The sequence below is a fragment of the Ranitomeya imitator genome, chromosome 5 (assembly GCF_032444005.1).
Source record: "Ranitomeya imitator isolate aRanImi1 chromosome 5, aRanImi1.pri, whole genome shotgun sequence".
NCBI classification, from domain to species: Eukaryota; Metazoa; Chordata; class Amphibia; order Anura; family Dendrobatidae; genus Ranitomeya; species Ranitomeya imitator.
The window spans coordinates 49,731,186-49,742,947 of NC_091286.1; positions in this window are offsets into that span (position 1 = coordinate 49,731,186).

Here is an 11,762-nt window from a genome sequence, read left to right on the forward strand (position 1 = left end):
CCCAGGACAACATCTGCAAAGAGTTTGTATGTTCTCTCCGTGTTTGCGTGGGTTTCCTCCGGGTACTCCGGTTTCCTCCCACATTCCAAAGACATACTGATAGGGAATTTAGATTGTGAGCCCCATTGGGGACAGCGATGATAATGTGTTCAAACTGTAAAGCGCTGCGGAATATGTTAGTGCTATATAAAAATAAAGATTTATTTATTTAAAGGGGATGTCTTGGACTTTTACACTGATGGCCTATCCTTAGCGTAGGTCATCAATATCAGATTGGTGGGGGTGTAACCTCTGGCCTTCTGCCGATCAGCTGCTTTCGATGCCGGCAGCGGCCGATGTGATCAGTTGCAGAGCTGCACAGCGTCGTCAACTGTAAAGTGGCTGCGTCCGATGCTGCACATTTGCCCCCACTGGAAAGAATAGGATTATATCTTCAGTTCTTGGCCACAATCACTTTACAATTGATGGAGCTGTGCAGCCTAGTGAATGAGCACCTCCGGCACTGGGAACAGCCGAATGGCGGGGGTGCTGATATTGATGACCTATACTAAGGATAGGCCATCAATGTGAAAGTCTTGGACAACTCCTTTAATAATTTCATTTTGCAAAAATATGTGCATGGGTATGTAAATATAAGTACATTATTGTAATGTCATAAAAAGATTCATACATAATGGGGCCAGTTTATTTGGGTTATGTGACCCTATAAGGTCACCATAAAGGCCCTTTCACCAAGGGATGACATTTTTTTGTTTGTTTTTAATTTCGTCCCACCGTTATGGAGATTTTAGCATTTGGCACCTAATGACTTAAGTCCAAGTGGGTCTTGTCACTATTTTAGGCCACGTTCACACGTTCAGTAGTTTGTCAGTATTTTACATCAGTATTTATAAGCTAAAACCAGGAGTGGGTGATAAATACAGAAGTGGTGATGTGCTTCGATTATACTTTTCCTCTGATTGTTCCTCGCCTGGTTTTGGCCAAATACTGAATGTGTGAACATGGCCACCAAACAAGCCAACCAATAGTTGGTGTAAACTTAGGCTAGACAGTGTTAGAATCATGCAAATTTATCAAACAGCATGATACACTGATACAATTTTCTCATTTTAAGACCTTCTTGTCTAAGGGTACCGTCACACAGTGCAATTTTGATCGCTACGACGGCACGATCCGTGACGCTCCAGCGTCGTAACAATATCGCTCCAGCGTCGTAGACTGCTGTCACACTTTGCAATCTACGACGCTGGAGCGATAGTTTCATGACGTATGTGCGATGTAGAAGCCGTTGGTTACTATGCGCACATCGTATACGATATATGTTACACCATGCAATCATGCCGCCACAGCGGGACACTAGACGACGAAAGAAAGTTTCAAACGATCTGCTACGACGTACGATTCTCAGCGGGGTCCCTGATCGCAGGAGCGTGTCAGACACTGCGATCTCGTAACTATATCGCTCGAACGTCACGAATCGTGCCGTCGTAGCGATCAAAATTGCACTGTGTGACGGTACCCTTAGGTTGGCAATAAACATTAGATGCGTATCAGACAAACTATGCTTCAGCTGGTGGCTTGGCCGACAGCCATCCCAGTCCATTCTCCCAAGTACAGGAGCACTTGTTTGGCCGAGCGCTTCTGTGTTCTCTATAAGAAAGTTACAGATTGACACGTTGGCCGGAGACTTCTCACCATGAAAGCAAAACGATTGACGGTCCAAAATTGGACATGTGCAGTAGACATCGTCCTTGACCATCAGTCAGCCGGTGCCCCACACACATCAGCCTGCCAGCTGAACCTGTCGACAGTTCGGCCAACGTTAGTCTAATGTGTATGGGGACAGGAATTAGGCAATATTGATAATTATGCTCCCATGTTCTGATGATATCTAACAGTATCTACATCCGCTAATTGCCAGGAATATGATCTAATGGCCAAAGGGACAATTCCAGTATTGATTTTATAAAGCCAGTGAATTATTCATGCAATTCTCCACTGGTGGATTTTCACTGTAACAGAGGCCTGATACCGTGAAGATTTGAGCAGTTCTTCTTTCCAGGAACTCTCCCCCTACAAAATGGCGACTGTGACTTCTAGAAAAAGAAAGCAGCGTAGCCCATGAGTGCTACATCCACGTGGAGCTTGGTAATCAGCATCCCGCACACGTCTGGCCGTACAGTAACGAATACAACAAATTCTAAGGCGGAATGTTAATTGGTACAAGACTATAACTCGGATTACTTAATATATTCACAAATTGGTATTCACCCAAAGTCAATTTATCTTCAGAGAACTTTTCCTGCTCCCTCGAGTTCTCAGAAACTTCCAGTCACAGGGTAGAAAACGCTATTTTTCTCGTCTAACTTTCACAGTTATGATAATTACTGTGATTAAAGCTTGACCTGCCAGAGCTGTGAATGGGCCTCCTGGGGCCAATAATGTACACATTTATACATAGTCATAAATTTTAACATTTTGAGTGCAGCATATTTATCTGATTAATTTCCCAATTTCTCATCTTAAAACATTTATGGCATATCCACAGAATATGTCAGAAATGTCTGAAAGATGCAAGTCCCACTTCTGGAATCTGTACATACATTCAACAGGTGGAATGGGGGACAAGCAAGCCTTGTTCTGGAGGTAGCTCTTCATCGATGAGTACCCTGCACCATTATAGCACTGCCTGCAGACACCACTAGGGGGAGTTTTGTTGCTTTCAACAAACAGTTGATGCATTGACACAGCTCCCACTAGTGGTGGTTGTAAACATTCTGAATTTTATGGTCACTTTCATTCTATCAAACTTTGCACAACTCAATATTACAACCAAACATACAAAACTTAGTAAAATATTGTAAAGAAGTATGCTTATTTTATCCACTCATTAGCTTCTTCTCCTCCCTGAGCCTCCTTGCTCTTGACTCATACAGCCACATCACTGGTATCATCAGATTACAACTTCCTATTGACATTAATAAAGAAGAAAGGGGACCAAGTTATCTTAGTCTGGTTTCACATTTGCGGACGAGGGCTTTGCGGAGGACTGCATGGTCCCTCTGTTAAGCCTCACCCACTGCTGCGCCTCTTCCTTCAGCTTCACCTATGTCGGCACGCATCCTGCTTACCTATCTTTAACATTGGGTACGCAGGCCATGCGGATGCCTCCCCATGCAACAAAATGCAACATGTTGCTTTCGACGCAGGTCGGCACAGCATGAAAACGTTGCATGCGGAGGCATCCGCATACATCTGCATGGCCTGCATCCCCAATGTTAAAGGGAACCTGTCACCCCCCCAGGCGTTTTTAAGTAAAAGAGCCACCTTGTGCAGCACTAAGGCAGCATTCTGTGAAAGTGGCTCCTTTTTTGTGTGCTCCCTTCTAACGCTGCAATATTAAGTTTTATAATTTTCACGCCATACCTTTACTCTGTTCGGGGGGCACGTCTTTTCCCCCGGACTCAACCGCCTCCCAGCCATCGGTCAGCCCCTCAGTGCGCCGGGCGCCGCCTCCTCTGTCTTCAGTCACGTACCTGGCGACTGTGCTGTGTTTTCCTTTTTCGGGCATGCACCGTTTGCGCTGCCCTTCAACTCACATCACCTGATGTATACATCTCGCGCCTGCGTGTAGCTGAGGCCCGAGATCCCACCCCGCAGTGTGTCCTCGGCTACACCCAGGCGCAAGATGAATACATCAGGTGATGTGAGTTGAAGGGCAGCGCAAACGGCGTATGCCTGAAAAAGGAAAGCACAGTGCAGGCGCCGGGTACGGGACTGAAGACAGAGAAGGCATCACCAGCGCACTGAGGGGCTGACTGATGGCTGAGAGGCGGTTGAGTGCGGGGGAAAAGACGTGTCCCCCGGACAGACTAAAGGTATGGCGCGTTAGAAGGGAGCACAAAAAGAGGAGCCACCTTCACAGAATGCAGCTTTAGTGCTGCACAAGGTGGCTCTTTTACTTAAAAACGTCAGGGGGGTGACAGGTTTCCTTTAAAGATGGGGTATGCAGGATGCATGCTGACGTAGGTGGAGCTGAAGGAAGAGGCGTGGCAGTGGGTGGGGCTTAATGGAGAAACTACGCAGTCCTCTGCAAAGCCCTTGTCCACAAATTTGAAACCAGCCTTACTCATGTGAGGCCATACAGAATGGGCAGGATTTCCAGCCATGTCTATCCTAATTGTCTTTCTGCATCCGCTGACTTTTGGCATATGGTATGGGCTTATGGGCCTGCCCGACTGCCCCTACAGTCTGAAGCTGAAGGTCATAGAATTCCTGTCTACAATGTGATAATAATAATATAATAATAATTTTTATTTATATAGCGCCAACATATTCCGCAGCGCTTTACAAATTATAGAGGGGACTTGTGATGGTTCCTAAAGACCTATTGACTTATTTATTCAGGATCGTTAGAGAAGAGGAGTGTCCTGTCCATTCTCATATATTCCACATAGAAACATTAGTCCTGGCATAAGGAAACAAAAGCTGTAGAATGGATGGATTGAAGGTTTTAGTATGTTTTTATATGCATGTTTAAATCTCGTGTTTTTACTCTATCAATAAAATGAATATACAAAGAGGGGAGAGGAGGAGGAAGGAGGAGAAAGACATAGAAACTGTTGCTTTATTGTTAGGAAGCTTTATTTTATCTCATCCCAGAGCTGGATACACAGCTACACTGCTTAGTAATGATGTATAATGTCCTCCATGCTAATGCTGCATATGTAGATGTACAGCATGGAGACTGGGGAGCAGAAATTCCTCATGTCTATGTGTGCTATTGGAGACATAATAGTATCTAATCTCAACCCAGTAGCTCAGAGACAACTGAAAAGTAGAAATAGAACCTGCACAGGGGTAAACTGACCACTAAAAAGGTAACCAACCCACAATTATGAAATGGCTAACCTATGTAATTTGCACTCATTATATGGCCTTTGAAAGTGTACTGTAAAGGTCCATGAGCTATCAGGGATGAGTGAACATGCTCCAACAAGGTGTTATCCGATCACGCTCGGGTGCTAACCGAGTGATTTCGGCGTGCTCGAATAATATGTTTGAGACCCCGCGGCTGCATGTCTCGTGGCTTTTAGACAGCCGCAACACATGCAGGGATTGCCTAACAAACAGGCAATCCCTGCATGTGTTACGGCTTTCTGAGAACCATGAGACATGCAGCTGAAGGGTCTCGAACATATTATTTAAGCACGCCGAAGGCACTCAGTTAGGCTACGTTCAGATTAGCGTTTCCCGACGCTGCGTCGGGAAACGCAGCGGCGACGCACGCGTCATGCGCCCCTATGTTTAACATGGGGGACGCATGCGTTTTTCTTGTTGCGTTTTCCGACACGTGCGTCGTTTTTGACGCTAGCGTCGGACGCAAGAAAATGCAACAAGTTGCATTTTTCTTGCGTCCGATTTTCGTCAAAAAACGACGCACGCGTCGCAAAACGCAGCGTTTTTGCGTGTGTTTGCACGCGTTTTTTCGTGCGTTGCGTCGCCGACGCAGCGGCGCGCAACGCTAATCTGAACGTAGCCTTAGCACCAGAGTGTGCTCATATAAGACCTTATCTGAGCATGCTCACTCATCATTATGAGCTATTTTAGGTTTTAGCACCTCTCAGGGAATTCACTGAGTCTGAGAAAGCATCGAATGAGTTCATATGTGGGCGTATTTCCTCACCCATCCAGGATGTCACGTAAGATCACTGATTAGTTGATCTATTTTCATATAGCACATCATACAGACAGGTGTGTAACAATAGGGTGTATTCAGCCTGTTAGAGCCGGTGTTATTTACAACTGGAGGTGCATCTGATGATGCACTTCCAGTTGAAATGCATTGCGGAACATTGTTAGCTCTCTGCCCCTTAGTTACTGACATCATTATGCTGCTTTCAACATGATGCCTATATGCTCAGCAGCTAAGAAACTGAGATAAGGAACTCTGATATGCCAAAGGCACATGGCTGTACTTGTGCAGGTAGCCAGCAGGGGAAAGAGGAAGAAGACACAGCAACTTAGCGTGAGAGACAGATATTAGTGGAGTTCTGTGGGGACCAAACACAGTGGTATAATGTGGGCCACATAGGGAGGTAGTAGTATTATATGGGGACAACATAGGGCGACATTACTGTATATGGGCCAGAATAGAGAGTCATTATTATTTGGGGGCGCTACTCCTCCGCTTCATCCCTCTACAAATCTCTTCACTGGCTCCCAATTTCCCAGCATATCAAGTTCAAACTACTAATACTGACCTATCAAGCCATCCATAACCTTTCTCCTCCATATATCTCTGGTAATCTCTGGTCCTCCCAAGACCTCCTTCTCTCCTCAACATTTCTTCGTTTCTCACCCAATCGCCTCCAAGATTTCTCCTGAATATCCCCCATCCTCTGGAATTCTCTGTCCCAACACATCCGGTTATCCACCACATTTGGATCCTTCAGACGGAACTTGAAAACCCACCTCTTCAGGAAAGCCTACAGCCTGCACTGACCCCGCTGCCTCCTCACCACTACCGGAGCTACCGCCTCACCAACACCGGAGATCCTGCAACCCTCAACCTACTGTCTCCTTCCCCATAATCCTGTAGAATGTAAGCCGCAAGGGCAGGGTCCTCGCATCTCTGTATCAGTCTGTCATTGGTAGTTTTGTTTACTGTAAGTGATATTTGTATTTTGATGTAACCCCTTCTCATGTACAGCACCATGGAATTAATGGTGCTATATAAATACATAATAATAATATCCGTTATCCGATAACTATATGTATGTATTATTTAAAAGTATTCCTTAGAATAAAAAGTTAGAATAACACAGCAGTAAGATAATTTTGTTTTAGAGTTTTGTATGTTTTTTGTATATGTGTGTTTGGTAAGATGGGTGGTGATTCAGGTCCAGATATTGCCCTGGGGCCCACGGGACTCTAGTTACACCACGGCATACAGATAATCCCTCCTTCATTTTCCTCTTGGTTAACATATCCTGAGAAAATGCTTTATATAACAATTGTCCATTACAATATAGGTGCCCTTGCCTAGGGCCACACTTCTTAGACTAATATATGAGTACAAACTTTATACCTTGTTCAACATAATAGTCTCTGGTATAGAAATGGAAGTGAGAAGGAATGGTATTAAAAAATTATTTTTTTTATTTCAATATTTAAAATGATTTAAAAACAGAAAAGGTACTGAAAAATACAAAGGCAAATTAACTCACATAATAAAGATTTTAAGCTGGGCGAAAAGCGTGCGTCGGGGCTGGAGGCAGGAGCTCTTCTTACACTTGCATACAGCGGAGGATGATACAGGTATATTTTCATTACCCATTTACCTTTGTAGTAAACTTTCACTTTGCACTTTAACCCCTTTACCCCCAAGGGTGGTTTGCACGTTAATGACTGGGCCAATTTTTACAATTCTGACCACTGTTCCTTTATGAGGTTATAACTCTGGAACGCTTTAATGGATCCTGGTGATTCTGACATTGTTTTCTCGTGACATATTGTACTTCATGACAATGGTAAAAATTATTTGATAGTACCTGCGTTTATTTGTGAAAAAAACGGAAATTTGGCGAAAATTATGAAAATTTCGCAATTTTCCAACTTTGAATTTTTATGCAATTAAATTACAGAGATATGTCACACAAAATACTTAATAAATAACATTTCCCACATGTCTACTTTACATCAGCACAATTTTGGAAACAAAATTTTTTTTTGTTAGGGAGTTATAAGGGTTAAAAGTTGACCAGCAATTTCTCATTTCTACAACACCATTTTATTTTAGGGACCACATCTCATTTGAAGTCATTTTGAGGGGTCTATATGATAGAAAATACCCAAGTGTGACACCATTCTAAAAACTACACCCCTCAAGGTGCTCAAAACCATATTCAAGAAGTTTATTAACCCTTCTGGTGCTTCACAGGAATTTTTTGAATGTTTAAATAAAAATGAACATTTAACTTTTTTTCACAAAAAATTTAATTCAGCTCCAATTTGTTTTATTTTACCAAGGGTAACAGGAGAAAATGGACCCCAAACATTGTTGTACAATTTGTCCTGAGTATGCCAATACCCCACATGTGGGGGTAAACCACTGTTTGGGCGCATGGCAGAGCTCGGAAGCGAAGGAGTGCCATTTGACTTTCAATGCAAAATTGACTGGAATTGAGATGGGACGCCATGTTTCGTTTGGAGAGCCACTGATGTGCCTAAACATTGAAACCCCCCCACAAGTGACACCATTTTGGAAAGTAGACCCCCTAAGGAACTTATCTAGAGGTGTGGTGAGCACTTTGACCCAACAAGTTCTTCACAGAAGTTTATAATGTAGAACCGTAAAAATAAAAAATCATATTTTTTCACAAAAATTATCTTTTCGCCCCCAATTTTTTATTTTCCCAAGGGTAAGAGAAGAAATTGGACCCCAAAAGTTGTTGTACAATTTGTCCTGAGTACGCTGATAGCCCATATGTGGGGGTAAACCACTGTTTGGGCGGATGGGAGAGCTCGGAAGGGAAGGAGCGCCGTTTGACTTTTCAATGCAAAATTGACAGGAATTGAGATGGGACCTCATGTTGCGTTTGAAGAGCCACTGATGTGCCTAAACATTGAAACCCCCCACAAGTGACACCATTTTGGAAAGTAGACCCCCTAAGGAACTTATCTAGAGGTGTGGTGAGCACTTTGACCCACCAAGTGCTTCACAGAAGTTTATAATGTAGAACCGTAAAAATAAAAAATCATATTTTTTCACAAAAATTATCTTTTTGCCCCCAATTTTTTATTTTCCCAAGGGTAAGAGAAGAAATTGGACCCCAAAAGTTGTTGTACAATTTGTCCTGAGTACGCTGATACCCCATATGTGGGGGTAAACCACTGTTTGGGTGGATGGGAGAGCTCGGAAGGGAAGGAGCGCCGTTTGACTTTTCAAAGCAAAATTGACAGGAATTGAGATGGGACGCCATGTTGCGTTTGAAGAGCCACTGATGTGCCTAAACATTGAAACCCCCCACAAATGACACCATTTTGGAAAGTAGACCCCCTAAGGAACTTATCTAGAGGTGTGGTGAGGACTTTGACCCACCAAGTGCTTCACAGAAGTTTATAATGCAGAGCCGTAAAAATAAAACAAAATTTTTTTCCCACAAAAATTATTTTTTTAGCCCCCAGTTTTGTATTTTCCTGAGGGTAACAGGAGAAATTGGACCCCAAAATTTGTTGCCCAATTTGTCCTGAGTGCGATGATACACCATATGTGGGGGGAACCACTGTTTGGGCACATGGGAGGGCTCAGAAGGGAAGGAGTGCCATTTGAATGCAGACTTAGATGGAATGGTCTGCAGGTGTCACATTGCGTTTGCAGAGCCCCTAATGTACCTAAACAGTAGAAACCCCCCACAAGTGACACCATTTTGGAAAGTAGACCCCCTTAGGAACTTATCTAGATGTGTGCTGAGCGCTTTGACCCACCAAGGGCTTCACAGAAGTTTATAATGGAGAGCCGTAAAAATAAAACAAAAATTTTTTCCCACAAAAATTATTTTTTAGCCCCCAGTTTTGTATTTTCCCGAGGGTAACAGGAGAAATTCGACCCCACAATTTGTTGTCCAATTTGTCCTGAGTGCGCTGATACCCCATATGTGGGGGGGGAACCACTGTTTGGGCGCATGGGAGGGCTCGGAAGGGAAGGAGCTCCATTTGGAATGAGGACTTAGATGGAATGGTCTGCAGGTGTCACATTGCATTTGCAGAGCCCCTAATGTACCTAAACAGTAGAAACCTCCCACAAGTGACACCATTTTGGAAACTAGACCCCCTAAGGAACTCATCTAGATGTGTTGTGATAGCTTTGAACCCCCAAGTGTTTCACTACAGTTTGTAACGCAGAGCCGTGAAAATTAAAAAAAAAAATCTTTCCCCCCAAAATTATTTTTTAGCCCCCAGTTTTGTATTTTCCCGAGGGTAAGAGGAGAAATTCGACCCCAAAAGTTGTTGTCCTATTTGTCCTGAGTACGCTGATACCCCATATGTTGGGGTAAACCCCTGTTTGGGCACACAGGAGAGCTCGGAAGGGAAGAAGCACTGTTTTACTTTTTCAACGCAGAATTGGCTGGAATTGAGATCGGACGCCATGTCGCGTTTGGAGAGCCCCTGATGTGCCTAAACAGTGGAAACCCCCCAATTATAACTGAAACCCTAATCCAAACACATCCCTAACCCTAATCCCAACAGTAACCCTAACCACACCTCTAACCCTGACACACCCCTAACCCTAATCCCAACCCTATTCCCAACCGTAAATGTAATCTAAACCCTAACTGTAACTTTAGCCCCAACCCAAACTGTAGCCCTAGCCCTAGCCCTAACCCTAGCCCTAACCCTAGCCCTAACCCTAGCCCTAACCCTAACCCTAGCCCTAACCCTAACCCTAGCCCTAACCCTAACCCTAGCCCTAACCCTAACCCTAGCCCTAACCCTAGCCCTAACCCTAGCCCTAAACCTAACCCTAACCCTAGCCCTAACCCTAGCCCTAGCCCTAACCCTAGCCCTAGCCCTAACCCTAGCCCTAACTCTAACCCTAGCCCTAATGGGAAAATGGAAATAAATACATTTTTTAAATTTTTCCCTAACTAAGGGGGTGATGAAGGGGGGTTTGATTTACTTTTATAGCGGGTTTTTTAGCGGATTTTTATGATTGGCAGCCGTCACACACTGAAAGACGCTTTTTATTGCAAAAAATATTTTTTGCGTTACCACATTTTGAGAGCTATAATTTTTCTATATTTTGGTCCACAGAGTCATGTGAGGTCTTGTTTTTTGCGGGACGAGTTGATGTTTTTATTGGTAACATTTTCGGGCACGTGACATTTTTTGATCGCTTTTTATTCCGATTTTTGTGAGGCAGAATGACCAAAAACCAGCTATTCATGAATTTCTTTTGGGGGAGGCGTTTATACCGTTCCGCGTTTGGTAAAATTGATGAAGCAGTTTTATTCTTCGGGTCAGTACGATTACAGCGATACCTCATTTATATCATTTTTTTATGATTTGGCGCTTTTATACGATAAAAACTATTTTATAGAAAAAATAATTATTTTTGCATCACTTTATTCTCAGGACTATAACTTTTTTATTTTTTTGCTGATGATGCTGTATGGCGGCTCGTTTTTTGCGGAACAAGATGACGCTTTCAGCGGTACCATGGTTAGTTATATCTGTCTTTTTGATCGCGTGTTATTCCACTTTTTGTTCGGCGGTATGATAATAAAGCGTTGTTTTTTGCCTCGTTTTTTTTTTTTTTTTCTTACGGTGTTTACTGAAGGGGTTAACTAGTGGGCCAGTTTTATAGGTCGGGCCGTTACGGACGCGGCGATACTAAATATGTGTACTTTTATTGTTTTTTTTTTTTTATTTAGATAAAGAAATGTATTTATGGGAATAATATTTTTTTTTTTTTTTTCATTATTTTGGAATATTTTTTTTTATTTTTTTTACACATTTGAAATTTTTTTTTTTTTTACTTTTTTACTTTGTCCCAGGGGGGGACATCACAGATCAGTGATCTGACAGTTTGCACAGCACTCTGTCAGATCACTGATCTGATAGGAGTGCAGGCTGCTTCACAGTGCCTGCTCTGAGCAGGCTCTGTGAAGCCACCTCCCTCCCTGCAGGACCCGGATCCGCGGCCATCTTGGATCCGGGGCTGGAGGGAGCAGGGAGGGAGGTGAGACCCTCGCAGCAAC